This window comes from Schistocerca serialis, chromosome 7 (genome assembly GCF_023864345.2).
Source record: "Schistocerca serialis cubense isolate TAMUIC-IGC-003099 chromosome 7, iqSchSeri2.2, whole genome shotgun sequence".
Classification (NCBI taxonomy): domain Eukaryota; kingdom Metazoa; phylum Arthropoda; class Insecta; order Orthoptera; family Acrididae; genus Schistocerca; species Schistocerca serialis.
The window spans coordinates 420,997,569-421,018,750 of record NC_064644.1 but is presented as its reverse complement, the minus strand read 5'-3'; the positions used below and the strand labels follow the sequence as shown (position 1 = coordinate 421,018,750).

General features: G+C 44.3%; 1 protein-coding gene across 6 annotated transcripts in view; it reads left to right on the top strand.

Moving 5' to 3' along the window:
- Positions 1 to 21,182, top strand: part of LOC126412747 (glycine receptor subunit alpha-4) — a 589,024-nt gene that overhangs the window by 121,503 nt on the left and 446,339 nt on the right. The window contains exon 1 of one of the 6 annotated variants that reach the window (XM_050082492.1): positions 12,147 to 12,347. The exons of 2 other annotated variants lie outside the window; for them this stretch is intronic. The gene's annotated coding sequence lies outside the window, so the exon portion shown is untranslated. Of the gene's footprint in view, positions 1 to 12,146; positions 12,348 to 21,182 lie in introns of those variants that run through there. 3 more of the 6 variants (XM_050082491.1, XM_050082490.1, XM_050082486.1) reach the window with 3 other exon arrangements.

Genomic DNA, 21,182 nt, shown 5'->3' with positions numbered 1-21,182 from the left:
TTATCAGTCCCCTAGACTTAGAACTACTTAAACCCAACTAACCTAAGGGCATCACACACAGCCATGCCCGAGGTAGGATTCCAACCTGCGACCATAGCAGCAGCGCAGTTCCGGACTGAAGAACCTAGAACCGCTCGGCCACAGCGGCCGGCTACGATCATTTCATTTCACTGACAAGACCTCCTCCAAGACATCCAGCATCCAATAGGAACACTCGCTCACGAATTCGGCGGGAAAAATCGTTCCACCTACGCGCTCCAATTCACGTAGCCCAAGACAGAGACGCTGGCGTCCTGTGCCACCATTTCTGTCCTTGTTCTTCGATCCTCCCCCCCCCCCCCCTCTGCTATTGTTCTGTGCATTCCAACGATTCAACCCTCTGTTGCTAAGCTCAGAGAGAGCAGAAAATTCGCCTTAGCCCGCAGCCAAACAAAGAATGGATTTCATGCAAGACAGGGAGTATTCATCCTGCTGACGATAAAAGGAAGTTAGCATTAAATGAAGCACATACCCCACAGATCGCTTCCTTATAGGCACTGGTCCGAGTAGAATGTGACAAAGATGGCATATAAAAATAATAAAATATCGTACCTAGTTGATAGGTCATGATAAATGTACTCAAATAAACGTTGTTGTTGTTGTTGTTGTTGTCTTCAGTCCAGTGACTGGTTTGTGGTTTGATGCAGCTCTCCATGCTACTCTATCCTGTGCAAGCTCCTTCATCTCCTAGTACCTACTGCAACCTACATCCTTCTGAATCTGCTCAGTGTATTCATCTCTTGGTCTCCCTCTACGATTTTTACCCTCCACGCTGCCCTCCAGTACTAAATTGGTTATCCCTTGATGCCTCAGAACATGTCCTACCAACCGATCCCTTCTTCTAGTCAAGTTGTGCCACAAACTCATCTTCTCCCCAATTCTATCCAATACCTCATCATTAGTTATGTGATCTACCCATCTAATCTTCAGCATTCTTCTGTAGCACCACATTGCAAAATCTTCTATTCTCTTCTTGTCTAAACTACACTCCTGGAAATGGAAAAAAGAACACATTTACACCGGTGTGTCAGACCCACTATACTTGCTCCGGACACTGCGAGAGGGCTGCACAAGCAATGATCACACGCACGGCACAGCGGACACACCAGGAACCGCGGTGTTGGCCGTCGAATGGCGCTAGCTGCGCAGCATTTGTGCACCGCCGCCGTCAGTGTCAGCCAGTTTGCCGTGGCATACGGAGCTCCATCGCAGTCTTTAACACTGGTAGCATGCCGCGACAGCGTGGACGTGAACCGTATGTGCAGTTGACGGACTTTGAGCGAGGCCGTATAGTGGGCATGCGGGAGGCCGGGTGGACGTACCGCCGAATTGCTCAACACGTGGGGCGTGAGGTCTCCACAGTACATCGATGTTGTCGCCAGTGGTCGGCGGAAGGTGCACGTGCCCGTCGACCTGGGACCGGACCGCAGCGACGCACAGATGCACGCCAAGACCGTAGGATCCTACGCAGTGCCGTAGGGGACCGCACCGCCACTTCCCAGCAAATTAGGGACACTGTTGCTCCTGGGGTATCGGCGAGGACCATTCGCAACCGTCTCCATGAAGCTGGGCTACGGTCCCGCACACCGGTAGGCCGTCTTCCGCTCACGCCCCAACATCGTGCAGCCCGCCTCCAGTGGTGTCGCGACAGGCGTGAATGGAGGGACGAATGGAGACGTGTCGTCTTCAGCGATGAGAGTCGCTTCTGCCTTGGTGCCAATGATGGTCGTATGCGTGTTTGGCGCCGTGCAGGTGAGCGCCACAATCAGGACTGCATACGACCGAGGCACACAGGGCCAACACCCGGCTTCATGGTGTGGGGAGCGATCTCCTACACTGGCCGTACACCACTGGTGATCGTCGAGGGGACACTGAATAGTGCACGGTACATCCAAACCCTCATCGAACCCATCGTTCTACCATTCCTAGACCGGCAAGGGAACTTGCTGTTCCAACAGAACAATGCACGTCCGCATGTATCCCGTGCCACCCAACGTGCTCTAGAAGGTGTAAGTCAACTACCCTGGCCAGCAAGATCTCCGGATCTGTCCCCCATTGAGCATGTTTGGGACTGGATGAAGCGTCGTCTCACGCGGTCTGCACGTCCAGCACGAACGCTGGTCCAACTGAGGCGCCAGGTGGAAATGGCATGGCAAGCCGTTCCACAGGACTACATCCAGCATCTCTACGATCGTCTCCATGGGAGAATAGCAGCCTGCATTGCTGCGAAAGGTGGATATACATTGTACTAGTGCCGACATTGTGCATGCTCTGTTGCCTGTGTCTATGTGCCTGTGGTTCTGTCAGTGTGATCATGTGATGTATCTGACCCCAGGAATGTGTCAATAAAGTTTCCCCTTCCTGGGACAATGAATTCACGGTGTTCTTATTTCAATTTCCAGGAGTGTATTTATCGTCCATGTTTCACTTCCATACTTGGCTACACTCCATACAAATACTTTCAGAAACGACTTCCTGACACTTAAATCTACACTCGATGTTAATAATTTTCTCTTCTTCAGAAACGCTTTCGTTGCCATTGCCAGTTTAAATTTTATATCCTCTCTACTTCGACCATCATCAGTTCTTTTGCTCCCCAAACAGCAAAACTCCTTTACTACTTTAAGCGTCTCATTTCCTAATCTAATTCCTGCAGGATCACCTGATTTAATTCGACTACATTCCATTATTCTCGTTTTGCTTTTGTTGATGTTCATCTTATATCCTCCTTTCAAGACACGGTCCATTCCGTTCAGCTGCTCTTCCAAGTCCTTTGCTGTCTCTGACAGAATTACAATGTTATCGGCGAACCTCAAAGTTTTTATTTCTTCTCCATGGGTTTTAATACCTACTCCGAATTTTTCTTTTGTTTCCTTAATTGCTTGTTCAATATCTAGATTGAATAACACCGGAGATAGGCTACAACCCTGTCTAACTCCCTTCCCAACCACTGCTTCCCCTTCATGCCCTTCGACTCTTATAACTGCCATCTGGCTTCTGTACAAATTGTAAACAGCCTTTCGCTCCCTGTATTTTACCCCTGCCACCTTCAGAATTTGAAAGAGAGTATTCCAGTCAACATTGTCAAAAGCTTTATCTAAGTCTACAAATGCTATAAACGTAGGTTTGCCTTTCCTTAATCTATTTTCTAAGATAAGTCGTAGGGTCAGTACTGCCTCACGTGTTCCAGCATTTCTACGAATTCCATACTGATCTTCCCCAAGGTCGGTTTCTACCAGTTATTCCATTCGCTTGTAAAGATAGTTCGGTAATTTTCATATCTGTCAACACCTGCTTTCTTTGGGATTGGAATTATTATATTCTTCTTGAAGTCTGAGGGTATTTCACCTGTCTCATACATCTTGCTCACCAGATGGCAGAGCTTTGTCAGGACTAGCTCTCCCAAGTGCTCGGTCAAACTCTTCACGCAGTATCATATCTCCCACATCATCTTCATCTACATCCTCTTCCTCTTCCATTTTTATAATATTGCCCTCAAGTGCATCGCCCTTGTATAGACCCTCTATATACTCCTTCCACCTTTCTGCTTTCCCTTCTTTGCTTGGAACTCGGTTTCCATCTGAGGCCTTGATATTCATGAAAGTGGTTCTCTTTTCTCCAAAGGTCTCTTTTTTTCCTGTAGGCAGTATCTATCTTACCCCTAGTGTGATAAGCCTCTACATCCTTACATTTGTCCTCTAGCCATCCCTGCTTAGTCATTTTGCACATCCTGTCGATATCATTTTTGAGACGTTTGTATTCCTTTTTGCCTGCTTCATTTACTGTATTTTTATATTTTCTCCTTTCATCAATTAAATTCAATATCTCTTCTGTTCTCCAAGGATTTCTATTAGCCCTCGTCTTTTTACCTACTTGATCCTCTGCTACCTTCCCTATTTCGTCTCTCAAAGCTACTCATTCTTCTTCTACTGTATTTGTTTCCCCGATTCTTGTCAATCGTTCGCTATGCTCTCCGTGAAGCCCTCTACAACCTCTGGTTCTGTCAGTTTATCCAGGCCCCATCTCCATGAATTCCCATCTTTTTGCAGTTTCTTCAGTTTTAATCTACAGTTCATAACCAATAGATTGTGGTCAGAGTCCACATCTGCCCCTGGAAACGTCTTACAATTTAAAATCTGGTTCCTGAATCTCTGTCTTACCGTTATATAATCTATCTGAAACCTGTCAGGGTATTATATTCTCCAAAAAGGTTCATAAGAGTAAACGGTTTCAGTGGGTGACTCGTTTACTTTCTGACATAGACAGGTAGTCACATTAGGATTTATGGCCACACTGGAAACATGAAGAAATGTCAAATCATGTTCTTAACAGTGTGATTTACTGGTTTTCTGCGAATGGTCACACTTTCAATTTTTAGAAGACACAGCGTATTCAGTTCTGCACATCTAGAGGAACTACACCAATGATAAGCGTAACATACGGCGAAGAAAAGGATAAGTAGAGTGGAAACTTCTAAATTTTTAGGTCCCTGTGTTGATGAGAATTTAAAATAAAAAAAAAACACCTTGGAACTCCTAAAACAGCTTAGTTCAGCTACATTTGCACTTAGAATCATTGCAAATCTTGAAGAGAGACAAATCAGTAAGTTGTTATATTTTGCATATTTTCTTTCAATAACGTCATATGGAATTATGTTCTGGGGTATTTCATATCAAAGAAAGGAAGTCTTCATTCCCCGAAAACGAGGCGTCAGAAATTATGTGATGCCCACCCACGATCATTTTGTAGACACCTGTTTAAGGAATCGGCCATTCTGACTAAGTGTTTCACAGTATATTTATTCCCTCATGAAGTCTGTTGTAAAAATCCACTGCAGTTCAAGAGGAACGATGATGAATTACAATACTAGGAGGAAAAATGACATTCATTACTCCACATTGCGGACCTCTGTGGCCGAGCGGTTCTAGGCGCTTCAGTCTGGAACAGCGCTGCTGCTACTGTCGCAGGTTCGAATCCTGCCTCGGGCATGGATGTGTGTGATGTCCTTAGGTTAGTTAGGTTTAAGTAGTTCTAAGTCTAGTGGACTGATGACTCCACATGTTAACTCCCATAGTGCTTGGAGCCATTTGAACCATTTTTTACTCCACATTAATGTTGTATTTAGCACAAAAAGGGAGCACAATTCGGAAATTAAAATTTTTGATCACGTCCCCAGTGATATAAAATGTTTGACAGACACCAAAGTAAAATTTGGAAACAAACTGAAAAGTTCTTCCTTGGCAACTCCTTCTATTCCGTAGAAAAATTACTAACTCACAACTGTGTATTTAATAATAATGATAATAAAAACAAAAATAAAAATAAAAGGAAATAAAATTTATAAATGTTCAGCGTGTAGCCATATTTACAAATTAACTTCCGATGCGAATGTAATACGACTCGTTCCGCATCATTATGATTTGTTAAAGTGTATGACCCCACTTTTGGTCACCAATGTTAGACACAACAAAGAGGATATATTTCAGTGTACGGTGTACAAGGGGCGTGCCTAGGGTCGGAAGTTAGCAGGTTTAGGCCAGTCTAGGAGGCCGAACAATTAATTGAAATGGGCAACGGAAGGGGAAGCGGTTCATGTTAACTTACGTTGGTAGCCGGTCGTGAAAAGCAGAGCTAGAGGCTCTGCCTTCCGAAAAGACGTCTGTTCTGCTCGAGGTCCGGATTACAAGAAAGAGAGGCAACTGTGTTCCGCACCTCAGAACACTCCAGCGTCCACACACGTGAGCTGTATCCCACGGACGCTTTTGGCTAAAACCAATGGTGTGAATTCGCTAGCAGTCTCAGCAGAGGTCTCGGGGGGTCTCTTGTCAGCAGCTTTAACTGGACAGAACTGCCTCGATTTTGAAAGGCAAGCGACTTGTGTCACGTAGGCACAGCGTAAGTTGCTCTAGGAGTAAACTTGGAAAGATTTGACTGGGCCTTTGAAATAAATTTTTTAAACCAATTTCCTAAAATATTCCTTGACTGGCTGTCACCATGTACAGATTTATCGCGCAAATGATCCATGGAACATCAAAGTAAATAACTAATTAACTAACTGCGGGCTATGGCTCCCTACACTATGCAACCCGACGTAGGCCCAGTCTACCGTAGCCCTATACGCTAGCATGGTAGGTGCTGCTAACGCCACAGTACTCTTGGGCCTGATTTCAGCTAAGGCTAAGCATGTTTTATATTGCGAATCCTTAGTAGTTATGTTATAGAAATTCGACGAAAAATCTTTCTATTGGTATCCACCAAGATTAATATTTCGTTACAATGTGGTTACTAAGGTATGGGAAACAGCCTAGCAAGGGACATCCTTGCTTCTAGCTCACTTCCCTGGAAAGAACTGCCTGATGGTAACTAGCTCCTGGATTGGGTGTAGCAATCGCCCAGTTTTTTCTGCGGCGCCTGCGGGTCGAATCATAGTAATTCATCTGAGACAGTGGTCAGGCGTGAGTCTGCACACAACTGCCATCCACAATCCGAATGACCAGCACCTAAACTTTCGGTGGACCACTTTCAACACTATAGACAAATGACACCTGACGCTCAACAACTTTGGAAACCCTTCTAGGATTGCCGGCCGGTGTGGCCTAGCAGTTCTAGGCTCTACAGTCTGGAAATGCGCTAGCGCTGCGGTCGCAGGTTCGAATCCTGCCTCGGGAATGGATGTGTGTGATGTCCTTAGGTTAGTTAGGTTTAAGTAGTTCTAGGGGACTGATTACCTCAAAGTTAAGTCCCATAGTGCTCAGAGCCATTTGAACCTTCTAGGATTCCATCTAACTCCCACAGACCCACGGTAAGACTTCTCGGGAATTCAGTTGAGTGCATGAATTGTTCTCTCTGATGGCGTTCTGTCGTGTCTAGAAATGTTTATTAATCGATACAACTGCTGCGTCTTGCAGCAAGTTAAGTATAGCTATTGTACGGTTAAGCCACCCTCTCTCGGGAAGTAATTCACGTGGACAAGGAGCTGGTGACGTCATAGCGTGGAATTCCACTTTGCACTACAGTGCGGAGCGTGAAATGAAGAATCTAGAATGCCAGATTTTACCCTCGTGGTCAATGAGATGCGACATCGTTTTACGTTACAAACAGAACAAAGGAAGCGCCATATTGTATGGCGTTAAACGTAGTATTTGGTGGATTTTCTTTCTCATAGAGTATGTGGTACAAATATAATCTGTTTCAAAGCATCAGAAAGTTAAGGATCCCTCGAAAACGCGTCTTTTTAGCAACGATTTGTGATAATAAACAGGCAGGAAGCTATACATCGGCGAGTAGCTTCCTGCAGTTGATGGTTTAAATGTAACTTGTATGCTACGAAAGTATGCCGTTTCAATGCTACTGCACAGTGATGATCTGTCGAAAGCGCATCTTTTGCGTACAATTTGCAAATTAAATATCAAATAATGACATTTGTAGACAGTAAATACAGTCTTTAGCATGTGTATGCCGTATAGGCAGAGTCGACTCCTACATCAAAGCTGTAGCGCAGTTGCTATCGTCGTAACGTGTTTTGTAGAGAAAAATTTTTCCTTTTGTATTCTAAAAGAGTTTGTGTCTTTCTTATTCATTTATTAGAAATAGTATTTCAAAAGTCTATGTTATTTTACGCAATTCTTATTATAAAGGCCAATGGCTGGAACGCTTCCCCTGTGGCCAGAAATCTTATCGTGACTGCTACTCTGTGTCTAGAAGTAAACGCGAATTACACACTGCAAGTTTCTGATATTATGAAAGTTGCTGTATAATGAAACCTCCTGGCAGATTAAAACTGTGTACCGGACCGAGACTCGAACTCGGGACCTTTGCCTTTTGCGGGCAAGTGCTCTAACATCTGAGCTATCCAACCACCACTGACAACCCCTCTCCGCAGTTTTAATTCCATCAGTACCTCGTCTCCTACCTTCCAAATTTCGCAGAAATTCTCCCTCAGACCTTGCAGAAGTTTGGAAGGTAGGACACGAGGTACTGGCGGAATTAAGACTGCGGGTGGGGGGGAAGTTAGTCATGGTTACGTAGCTCAGATGGTAGAGCGCTTGCCCGGTAAAGGCAAAGGTCCTGAGTTCGAGTCTCTGTCCGGCACACAGTTTTAATCTGCCAGGAACCTTCATATCAGCGCACACTCCGCTGCAGGGTGAAAATTTCATTCTTCCTGGATAACGTACAGGGTGTCCCATAATAATGTATACACTCTTTGAAACTGAACATCTCTTTAATGAATGGGGTTAGAAATACAGTTTTAGTGGTGTTAGGTGCCTCATGGTCCGACTTAAGGTGTTTGTTCATCGCAGTACACCGTCGACAACGACTTACGACTGAGCGACATGCCAACTTTATTTTTTCCAACGGAATAGTATTACATGCTTGCTCAATTTAGCTCTCTAAGATCATCCAGTGTGTGTGGTCTTGCAGCATAAACTGTGTTCTTGAGAGTACCCCACAGAAAAACGTCTAGAGGAGTTAAAACTGGAGATCGAGCGGGATACTCCACACTCCCTGTTCGTCCTATCCATCTGGCAGGGAATGTATGATTGAGAAATGCTCTCACATCCAGCTGAAAGTGAGGTGTGCTCCCATCCTGTTGAAAGTAATAATCTTCATTTCCAAACACAACCCTAAGACCAGGAGTTAACATTTCCAACATTTCCAAGTACGAGTTGCCCGTGACAGTGTTGTGAAGGAAGTACGACCCGATTAACCCTCTAGAAGATAGACCACACCAGGCTATTATTCTTGGTAGATTAACATGCCTTTGTTCGGTTAGGTATGAATTCTCCCTGGCCCAGTACACTCAATTATGACGTTTAATTATTCCATCAAGTTTAAACGCCGCTTCATCTGACCACAGCATTCGAGCTTGGAAACGTTGCTCTTCTTCACATCTGTTAATGAACCACTCACAAAATTCGCTTCCCGTATCAGGATCATTCTCGTTAAGAGCATGAAGAAGTCTTGGAATGTAAGGCTTAAAGTTCTGAGACCGCAAAATTCTACGAACACTGCTTCTCCATATCCTACTCTTACGAGAGCATTGCCTCACAGATTTCTTCGTGGGTCGGTGTGTACCTGGATTACTGCATCAACACTCTCATTGTTTGTTGAACTTCTTTCGTCCGCTATGTTCCTTCTTCATATCGTGCACCGTTCTTTCGACTTCAAACTTACCTCTGATTCTCGTAATTGTTACTCTTGTCGGTGGTGGTGCTCCAAATTCAAATCTCCAACGTCGGCGTACCGCACTCACGTTCTCTGTTTTCCAGTAACACTTTAGCACCCATTTCCGTTGTTCTAACGATAACGACGACAATCCAAAACCATTGTTATGTTTTTCGCCGCCTTCTAAATTATTACCCATAAAAATTGTATTTCTGTCTCCTTTAATTAAAGATATATTCTGTTTCAAAGAGTGTGTACATTATTTTGGTTCAAATAGCTCTTAGCACTATGGGACTTAACATCTGAGGTCATCAGTCCCCTAGAACTTAGAACTACTTAAACCTAACTAACCTAACGACATCACACGCATCCATGCCCGAGGCAGGATTCGAACCTGCGACCGTAGCGGTCGCGCGGTTCCAGACTGAAGCGCCTAGAACCGCTCGGCCACCATTATTTTGGGACACCCTTTATATACCATCTCGTGGTCTGTGGACGAGCTCATGTATGTATCTTGCACTAAATATTTTTTTTTAGTGATGGCGAGGAACTTCGAAAGAATATCCTCTTACATTCGAATGAAATTTATAAATGAATCTCGATCTTGAAATCTACTTGACGAATTACGTTTTTGCTGAGTGTTGGTACTGAATGCAACATCGAGAATACGGATATTATGCATGTGGAAACCATCAGTGGTCACTATACCTTAACTGTGTTTAATTTCAGACCGAAAGTGGGATGAAAATTCATCTGAGTTAACGAATAACTTTTGCTATTACGTGTCTCAGATCGTTGTACAGCATTATGTAGTGTAACTCTATCAGCAATTCGCTATTAAAGCCATCGACGCGTCCAGAATTTTCTTCGCGATTTCCTCCGCTTTTCTACCACAATCGCTAACACAGTTAACGCAGCTATTTTACGCTCGTCTACTTTCGTAAGGAAACTGTGTTGCATGGCCGGCCGAAGTGGCCGCGCGGTTCTGGCGCTGCAGTCTGGAACCGCGTGACCGCTACGGTCGCAGGTTCGAATCCTGCCTCAGGCATGGATGTGTGTGATGTCCTTAGGTTAGTTAGGTTTAACTAGTTCTAAGTTCTAGGGGACTAATGACCTCAGCAGTTGAGTCCCATAGTGCTCAGAGCCATTTGAACCATTTTTTTTTTTTTGTGTTGCATGCGAGCCAAATAAAGCCGACAACGGCCGCAGGAGAGCGCTGAGAGCGCAAATCACGTTAAGGGGAGGTTTACTATCTTTGGCCCGAAAAAAGCACTTTCTTTGAGAATTCTTTGCTCGGGATGTGTTATAGATATCAATGTCAAATTTGCTCACAATGTTTATTGATATTTCCTCAACAAACTCGAATTTTTTGGACCGTAAATGTCGAAGAACAAAGGCGGAAGTGCCGTCGGAACGAAACAACATTTCCATGTAGACCTCCACGCGCGGTATGTCACATGTCAGCCGGCTCGTCTGAAATCAAATTGAGTTGACGTTAGCGAAGTATATAAGATTCTTTAGCAGTTTGACTTCGTTTAAATTATTTGGATCATAGGAAACAAAATGGCGGCTATTTGAAAAAATGGAGTTTTTTTCATCGATTTTTCGACTTCGTCGGCCATATAAAAATATTTATAGTTGATGGATAGGAATAAAAGTGGTACAACTCCTAGAAAATTTAGTTAGCTTGGTCGGGAACAAAGAATCATGCCAATCGGTTCAGTAGATAATAAAAACTCATTTCGAGAAAAACGCGTTTGTAGTTTTAATTACATGTAAATGCAATGTCATGCAACTTACGTTCAATCTGCTATTCCGGGTCCATAAACTAGTCGTTCCTCTTCCTCATAGAGGGCGTTCTTCTCGATCTAGGCCATCCTGCGCTGCTCCAGAGCCGCTCGTACGGCCGGTGACAAGCGGTTTTCGGCCGCTTGAATCTGGTGGTCGTCCGAATGCTTGGCGAACTGCGTCGAATAGAGTCCCAGCGTGACGTCCATCGTTGTCATGGTCTTGAGAATTGCTGAATACCCTTCGTTGAAGCTGCTCACTGCCAGGAAAGTCGCAATCTCCACAGTCTTCACACCAGAATGCATATGCTTGGGGGCTAACTTCCAAACACACGCGTTCAAACTTTCATTTGAATTTTGTGTGTTTCCTCTCAAGCTCCGGTACAATAACTCGTCCTCCGAAAGAAAAAAACCGGTGCGCGAAAAAGGCCGATTTCAGGCAGGTGCATTTTTTTGTTCAACCGCGAATAACAGACATTTCCGTTCCGTGTTCGGAAAAACCGTTTCAGGGGCGGATTCTAAACACTTTTATGGACCCAAAACTGCAATTAAAAAAAATCGATTTTTTGAACCAAAAGATAGTAAACCTCTCCTTAATCAGCTCGTTCCGCGTGTCGACGGCGCTGTGTCTTCTGAGGTCGGATGTATCGTACGCATCCACGTTAACGTTAGCTGCTTCGTCCCGTGTGAGGACTACCTTAGCGTATTGACGATCGATACACGATTTTCCATGTACATCACACCATAACAGATAATTATTTTCTGTCCTCTGCTAGAGTGCTAGCTATTTTTTGTGTATTATTATCTTTCGTGTAATCTCTGGAATCGCAGGTACATGAAGTAATAGATACTGCTTGGTGTGACTGTTCCGTATTATTTTCTTAAACAAATGGTCGCCATTACCAAATACCTTTATAAGCGTGTAACCTGTATGGCGTCGGTGCCGCTGATTTTGAACCCATGTTCCTCACAGGGGAGGAAGTGCCGCTTGTGCTGCGTCGCTGTCCGCTCGCTATCTCCGTCGGAAATCGTCCCTGGAATGTGTTCTGCTTTCCGCGGTCCGGCGCCTCCGTTAGTCAGCCGAACCGAGAGAGCCCGAGCCAAAAACCGCTAAAATTAGCGAACAAGCGAAGAGCTTCAACGTTACGAAAATATTGGCGCCCGTGACGGTCAGTATGCGCTAGTCCTTGCGTGTGGTGACTCTGGTCCTGTGTGTGTGTTTGTGTATTGTGCGCGTCCACCCTTCTAAGTGGGCAGCTGTACACTTTATAGCGACTATACCTTCGAAATGTGTCCAGCTGCCAACGATAATTCACCTCCACTTCAGGCAAATCACAACTTGTGAGGAAATTCGTGGTAAGTAATGTAACATTCCGTAAGTTTTTCCGAAGTGGATAATACATGAAACTGCTTTAGACGTGCTAAGTGTAGTCCTTTCCTTTGTGCCTAAAATAATGATGAGTGCGGTATAGACAGCTCTTAAGGCAAATCACTTGGTACAAATTGATTCCGGTGTGTGCATTCCTGCGATTCTGCAAAGTTTGCACAGTTCATTCCTGCTACTTCCGTAACCTCATTTTTTGGGCTCAGTTTGCCAGCTGCAAATTTATTTGTACGTTCGGTCGTGTGGAAGTCAGAGCGCGTCTAATCTGCTGAGCAAGGAGGATGTTACAACAATACCAGCGTAAAAACTCTCTTTTCTTTTTAGAATTTGTAGCATTATTAAGCACAAAGGAAACTCGAAAAGGGATGTGATTTTCAACCACCTAATGATAGTAGCGGCGAGGCAGGTGATACGTATTAAATATAAATACACTGCCTGACAAAAAAAGTCAAGTACCCAGAAGACATAGTTGCATCTCAATGTGATTTCGTACATGTACGTAGTCTGTTCAAAAAAATCCGGAACATTCGTAATTTCGCGCCAATGGTGTGATGCAGCGAAGTGCGATTGGCATAAAATTTCAAATTCAAATTGCTCGAAGCACTATAGGACTTAACGTCTGATGTCATCAGACCCCTAGACTTAGAAATACTTAAACCTAACTAGCCTAAGGACATCACACACATCCATGCCCGAGGCAGGATTCGAACCTGCGACCGTAGCAGCCGTGTGGTTCCGGACTGAAGCGCCTAGAACCGCTCGACCACAGCGACCCACTGCGACTGGCATCATTCCACAGGCCTATATTTAATGTGTAACTGCCGGAAGTTTCATTGTTGTATATCTGTTAGTTATCGTTTGAGTGCTGTGTTGAATCGAACGTTGTGTCGCACAGTTTGCGAATTTCGAGATGGCAGAGTTAAGTTTTCGGTGAAACTCAAAAAAAACTTTACAGAGACGCAGCAAATGATGCAGGAAGCCCACGGTGATGAGTACTTAAGCCGTACGCGGTGTTACGAATGGTTAATACGGTTTAAGGGGAGTACGTATGGTGGAATTGGTCAAAAAGTGACATTTTCGGATTATTATCTCTTATTAATATTTGATCTTTCCTGAATAATTTGATGCATTATTTGCCGAAAAATTCCAATTGTAAGTGTAGTTTTTATCATTTCAAAGTTAATAGTGCGTGTGTAAAATTATCCGGACGTTCTGCACTGACTTGCCTAAGTATCTCTATCTCTTGAACTATTCAGTCTAGAAGGCTGTGGTTTTCAGCTATTTATTCCTTGAAATCATGTTAATGTTCGTGTTAAGAGGTTGGTTGCACTGTGTAAACAGAAATGGCGGTATAGCACATGCATTTTGTTTATTTACTTTGTGGTTGTCGTGTTTCATAAGTTTTGAACTGAAAACATAGTGGTTTGGTGTGTTATTACACGCTCTTATACCTCTTTTCAACGTGACGAAAAGAAAGGGTTGTTTTAACAAGCGACGTTTCCATGGAAATCAGCATATCACAAAATCTGAATCCAGTGTTGATCCTGAAATACATTTTTCACAGACTCGTGATAAGGACACGCCTACTAGTGCTTCGAAGAGGAAACTTGGAGACCATGAGGATTTATTTATTGGCAAAGATTAAAATAGTTTAGGTTATTTTCTTTTAGATTTGAGTGTGTTAGGACAAGTTTTGCAAGATGCTGTGTCATGTATGGTTTGTGGTGGGCAAACTAGCATCTTTGAGGACTCCTCTGCAAGGACTGGACTGGCTAACAAACTTGATATTCAGTGCGAAGTTTGCAGGCTCTCGACATCATTTTGGACTTATGAAAAGTGCAAGAATGACTTGTTTGAGAGCAATGTTAGATTCCTGTATGGAATGAGGTGCATTGGGACAGGATTGACTGCAGCTGAAGTATTATGTGCAACACTGACCTTGCCAAACCCTCCAATCAGATCAAGTAAGTACACAGAAGTAATTGGTGAATGTGTCAAATCTGTTGCTGTTTATTCTATGAAAGCTGCTGCTAAAGAAGCAGTAGAATTAAGTAACACAACAGACTTATCTGTGGCAGTTGATGGTACATGGCAGATGAGAGGTCACACATCAAAAAATGCAGTTCCAACTGTCTACACCTGCATCTACATTTATACTCCGCAAGCCACCCAACGGCGTGTGGCGGAGGGCACTTTACGTGCCACTGTCATTACCTCCCTTTTCTGTTCCAGTTGCGTATGGTTCGCGGGAAGAACGACTGTCTGAAAGCCTCCGTGCGCGCTCGAATCTCTCTAATTTTACATTCGTGATCTCCTCGGGAGCTATAAGTAGGGGAAGCAATATATTCGATACCTCATCCAGAAACGCACCCTCTCGAAACCTGGACAGCAAGCTACACCGCGATGCAGAGCGCCTCTCTTGCAGAGTCTGCCACTTGAGTTTGCTAAATATCTCCGTAACGCTATCACGGTTACCAAATAACCCTGTGACGAAACGCGCCGCTCTTCTTTGGATCTTCTCTATCTCCTCCGTCAACCCGATCTGGTACGGATCCCACACTGACGAGCAATACTCAAGTAGCAACACTCACTAGTGTTGACACAGGTAAAGTTTTAGACATTGAATTGCTAAATAAATACTGTCATCAGTGTAAATCAGTTGATGAAATAAATGAAAGCCATAAAACAAATTGTGCTAAGAATTATGAGGGAACTAGTGGGGGTATGGAGACTACTGCAGTTGTTTCTATGTTCAGAGTTCACAACAGGAGAGAGATGTGTGTTACACTGAGTACTTGAGGGATGGTGATTCAAAAGCTTACACATCAGTAGTGGAAAGCCAAACTTATGGTAATAAGCAGATTGTTAAGATTGAATGTGTGGGCCACGTTCAAAAACGGATGGGAACACGTCTCCGAAAATTGAAGCAGACAAAAGGAAAAGAGACGTTATCAGATGGAAAGACTTACAGACAAAAACATTGATGAACTCCAGCATTATTATGAAATGGCAGTAAGAAGCAATACACGTGACCTACAAGGGATGAAACGAGCAGTGTGGGCTCAATTCTTCCACAAATCTTCCACTGATGATACACATATACATGGTCTTTGTCCACCTGGTGCTGATTCTTGGTGCAAGTACCGCAAAGCTCAGGCAGCGGATAGCGAGGAACAATTTATGCACAAAAATAGCATACCATCTGCAGTGATGGAAGCTATTAAACCAATATATAGAGAATTAGCTCATCCTGACCTCCTTTCCAAATGTCTCCATGGTCGAACACAAAACCTGAATGAGTCTTTCAATAATGTAATTTGGACCCGCATACCAAAAATTGTCTTTGTAGGAAGGAAAGCTCTATGCTTGCGTGTTTGTGATGCTGTGATAACGTTTAATGATGATATAAAGGGAAGAATTGGGGTACTAGAGGAACTTGGTATCACTCCAGGTGCCAACACACTGCAAGCCTTTCAGCGAATGGATCGACTTAGGATCATGAAAGCCCAGCGTGCAGCAGAGGAAATGACTAAAGAAGCAAGAGGCAGGAAAAGAAGGAAGCTTCTAGGTTTGCAGGATCCTCAAGAACAGGATCCAGGTAATGCTGATTATGGGCCTGGCTGTTTCTAGAAGCTGGCGTGCCTCCATGTGTAAGTTAATATCAAATAAAATGTTTGAACTTGATTTTTCCGGAAATGACATTTTTAAAATTATTTGACCCATTATCTCGGGAACTATTACAGATACATATATCTAATTTTACACTATGTTACCACTTAGTGTACTGCAGCTACTGAACCTCCCAAAACATGTCTACCTCTGACGGTTTTTTACTTACGGAAGAAAAAGTGGACTTTTAAAAGAAAATATTGAACAACAAAAATCATAACGAGCTAATTATTTCTCTGAACATTTTGATTCTGCTTCAATAATTAGAAAAATTTCAGATCTCTATCTGTTACAGGTTCTGAGATAATGGGTCATCAATATTGCAAATTTAACACTGTGGGTATAGGACATACGTACTCCCCTTAAAAATAGCTGGACGGAAGTTAAGGATGACCCTCGTTCACGACGCCCTTCGACGTCTACCTACGATGCTCGTGTCAGGAACGCCAACGAAATTGTGCGCGGCAATCGATGTCTGACTGTCCGAGAGAGTGCAGAAGAATGTAACATTTCAGTTGGATCATGTCATGAAATCCTGACACAGCGTCATGAAATGCATCGTGTTGTCGCCAGGTTCGTCCCACGGCTCATGAGTCAAGACCAGAAAGACCTTCGCCTCGCAATCTGTGAAAACGTTTTGGATGTTGCAACTGAGGACGAGATGTTCCTTAAGAGAATCGTAACTGGTGATGAGACTTGGGTCTATGGTTATGAATTAAAAAATGTTCAAATGTGTGTGGAATCTTATGGGACTTACCTGCCAAGGTAAGCCTAAGCTTACACCCTACTTAACCTAAATTACCCTAAGGACAAACACACACACACCCATGCCCGAGGGAGGACTCGAACCTCCGCCGGGACCAGCTGCACAGTCCATGACTGCCGCGCCCTAGACCGCTCGGCTAATCCCGCACGGCTATGGTTATGATGTCGAGACCAAGGTTCAATCTTCACAGTGGGTCGGGAAAGGTTCTCCAAGACCAGAAAACGACCTTCAGGTCAGGTTAAATATCAAAGCCATGCTGACAGTTTTCTTTAACTTTGAAGGATTGATTCATAATGAATTCGTGCCACATGGACAAACTGTTAATCGATGGTACTATCGGGAGGTGTTGCGACGCCTGCGAGAAAATGTGAGGAGGAAACGGCCCGAAATGTGGCGAAAAGATTCATGGCTCTTCCATCACAATGACACACCCGCACATTCAACCCTGTTGGTGCGTGACAGCTGCACAAAAAACGAAAACACTGTGCTGCCTCATCCTTCACACTCTCTAGATCTGGCCCTTGCCGACTATTTTTTATTTTCAAAGTTGAAAACCCCGTTGAAAGGATGTAGATATGTAACGATAGACGACATAAAAGGAAATTGGCAGACGGCGCTTAGCGTAATCCGGCAAGACGCATACCAAGACTGTTTTGGAAGTAAAACGGCGTTGGGAGCGGTGTGTCAGTTGTGGAGGAGAGTATTTCGAGGGAGACCATGCACAGTAAGTGGAAGGTAAGCGTAGAAAAATTTTGTGGACAGAGTTCCGGAATTTTGTGAACAGACCTCATACGCACTATCGGTTGAATCGAGTTGCATTTCTTGCGATAAGTAGAACGGCCACAACAGTGCGTTAGTGTGGTTGGCGTTTAGTGTCGTTACCAGACCTGGTAGTGTGTGTAAGTTGCGTGCATAGCGTCAGATGTTCAGCGATCACTGTGAAGGACCAGAGACGCCGCGTATTCCTGTGACACCGCACTATCAGCACCTGACAGAGTTTGAAAGAGGCCTCATTGTAAGTCTCTATTCGTGCAAATCCAGATTTGTGGGGCATTCGAATACGACAATGGCCCGATACTGGACTGTGTGGGAATGTGATTGGAGTAATATCTGTCGTTAAGGTACCGGTTGACCACATCTCATCACCACTAGAGAGGATAGCCGTGTTTTGACCTGATACATCGTCACCCTATCACAGCCACATCTCCCACCCGACAACAAGTAATGGAATACATTAAATGAATTCGCAATTGCGAATAAGGACAACTATCAGCTGCAGAATGGAATGACGACAATGAAAATTTTTTCCCGACCGGGACTCGAACCCGGAATTGCCGCTTATTGCGAGTGGTCACCTTACCAATTATCCACCCCAATATCTGAGTGGTCAGCGTGACGGATTGTCATCCTACGGGCCCGGGTTCGATTCCCGGCTGGGTCGGCGATTTTCTCCGCTCAGTGACTGGGTGTTGTGCTGTCATTTCATCCACATCCGGCGCGCAGGTCGCCCAATGTGGCGTCGAATGTAATAAGACCTGCACCAAGGCGGCCAGACCTGCGCCCCAAGGGGACCCCCGGCCAATGACGCCACACGCTCATTTCCATTTTACCTTACCAATTTATCTATCTATTTATTTGTTTTTGTATTTGACCGTAGTGGACGTCACATGACATCCTTTGAAGTTCGTTTTTGATCCCTTCACTCAGTGTTTATACTACAGAGACCAGCTATCTCCCTGACTGAACATGCTGACCCGCCGTGTCGGCATGCCATTTGGCTATCTGTCCAAGACTCACGGCCAGACCCAAGTCTCCAAATGTCGTCAACCATACGTCTACGACCTGTACTCAAAAATCCATTATTCCCGTACAGCTCAGATGTTGTACTTAAAAGTCGCTTCCCCGGTATCGACAGAGAGATACGATATTGCAGTGCCTGTGTTATTCTGATTACGATATCCGTAGCTCTTGGTCTAGTGATGCCGGCACGGTAACTCAGCGTGTTCGGTCAGAGAGCTGGTTGGCATCTGTAAAAAAAAAAAATAAAAATGAGTGGAAGTATCAACAAATGAACTTGAAGGGATGTCATGTGACATCCGCAACGACCAAAACAACGATCAACAATGAACAAAATGAAAAAAAAAGTGGCTAGCGTTGCTGCCTCTGGATCACGGGGTCCCGGGTTCGATTCCCAGCCGGACTTGGGATTTTCTCTGCCCGGGGACTGGGCGTTTGTGTTGTCCTCATCATATCATCATCATCATCATCATCATCATCATTCGTGACAATGGCAAGATTGGACTGTGTAAAAATTAAACTGGGAAAACATTGGGAGTTTGTACGGGCGCTGATGACCGCGCACTTTAGCGCCCCACAAATCAAACATCACCACATTCTGATCGATAAAGACAGCTGTTCATTTCAGATGGCCTTGAAAACCTGCTTCAATGTGGGTAGTTAGGGCCAGAACTTGATCGGTGCAGCCGCGTCCTTGTCTGAAGCCAGCTTGTTCAGGAGGGGTAGCAGCCTCGACGAACTGTGCTATTCTGGTTAATGTGTGAATGTAATCAAGAAGAGCAGACAATTGAACATATAGTCCAACGCTGTCCACTTCATTCATACCCTGGAATTCCCGACGACTTGTTCACTCTCACACCCAGCTTAATTAATTGGTTAAAAAACACGGACTTTCAGCTTTAATCTTGTCTTGTATCATATGTATATTGTATAAAATCACTTGTCTTATATCAACTGTATATTCTATAAAATCACCATACGATTAAATAAATAAATAAATGACATCAGAATAACACAGGCACTGCAATATCGTATCGTACAAGCAATGGACTCCCTGCAACATCCTATGTCATGTCCCACCACTGGTCAGAGACTAGCCGTAGCCGTACTGGGGAATAACTGTTCCATATGTAGGCTGCTGTTAACACCTCAACATAAACGGCTGCATTTGGAGCGGGGCCGTGTGCGGCAAGCATGGACTGCTGCTGAAGGGCAATGAATCTCGGTTATGCACTATCCTGGATGATCTTCTTAGGCGACTATAGCGGCGAGCTGACGGGAGACCAATATTCCAATAGTCTGGAGAAGCACACCTATATCACTGACGTCGGTTTGCAGAAGGGTTTTGGAGCATATACTGTATTCAAACATTATGAATCACCTCGAAGGGAACGATCTATTGATACGTAATCAGCATGGTTTCAGAAAACATCGTTCTTGTGCAACGCAGCTAGCTCTTTATTCGAACGAAGTAATGGCCGCTATCGACAGGGGATCTCAAGTTGATTCCGTACTTCTAGATTTCCGGAAAGCTTTTGACACCGTTCCTCACAGGCGACTTCTAATCAAGCTGCGGACCTATGGTGTATCGTCTCAGTTGTGCGACTGGATTCGTGATTTCCTGTCAGGAAGGTCGCAGTTCGTAGTAATAGACGGCCAATCATCGAGTAAAACTGAAGTGATATCAGGTGTTCCCCAGGGAAGCGTCCTGGGACCTCTGCTGTTCCTGATCTATATAAATGACCTGGGTGCCAATCTGAGCAGTTCTCTTAGGTTGTTCGCAGATGATGCTGTAATTTACCGTCTAGTAAGGTCATCCGAAGACCACTATCAGTTGCAAAGCGATTTAGAAAAGATTGCTGTATGGTGTGGCAGGTGGCAGTTGACGCTAAATAACGAAAAGTGTGAGGTGATCCACACGAGTTCCAAAAGAAATCCGTTGGAATTCGATTACTCGATAAATAGTACAATTCTCAAGGCTGTCAATTCAACTAAGTACCTGGGTGTTAAAATTACGAACAACTTCAGTTGGAAAGACCACATAGATAATATTGTGGGGAAGGCGAGCCAAAGGTTGCGTTTCATTGGCAGGACACTTAGAAGATGCAACAAGTCCACTAAAGAGACAGCTTACACTACACTCGTTCGTCCTCTGTTAGAATATTGCTGCGCGGTGTGGGGTCCTTACCAGGTGGGATTGACGGGGGACATCGAAAGGGTGCAAAAAAGGGCAGCTCGTTTTGAATTATCACGTAGTAGGGGAGAGAGTGTGGCAGATATGATACGCGAATTGGGATGGAAGCCATTAAAGCAAATACATTTTTCGTCGCGGCGAGATCTATTTACGAAATTTCAGTCACCAACTTTCTCTTCCGAATGCGAAAATATTTTGTTGAGCCCAACCTACATAGGTATAAATGATCATCAAACTAAAATAAGAGAAATCAGAGCTCGAACAGAAAGGTTTAGGTGTTCGTTTTCCCCACGCGCTGTTCGGGAGTGGAATGGTAGAGAGATAGTATGATTGTGGTTCGACGAACCCTCTGCCAAGCACTTAAATGTGAATTGCAGAGTA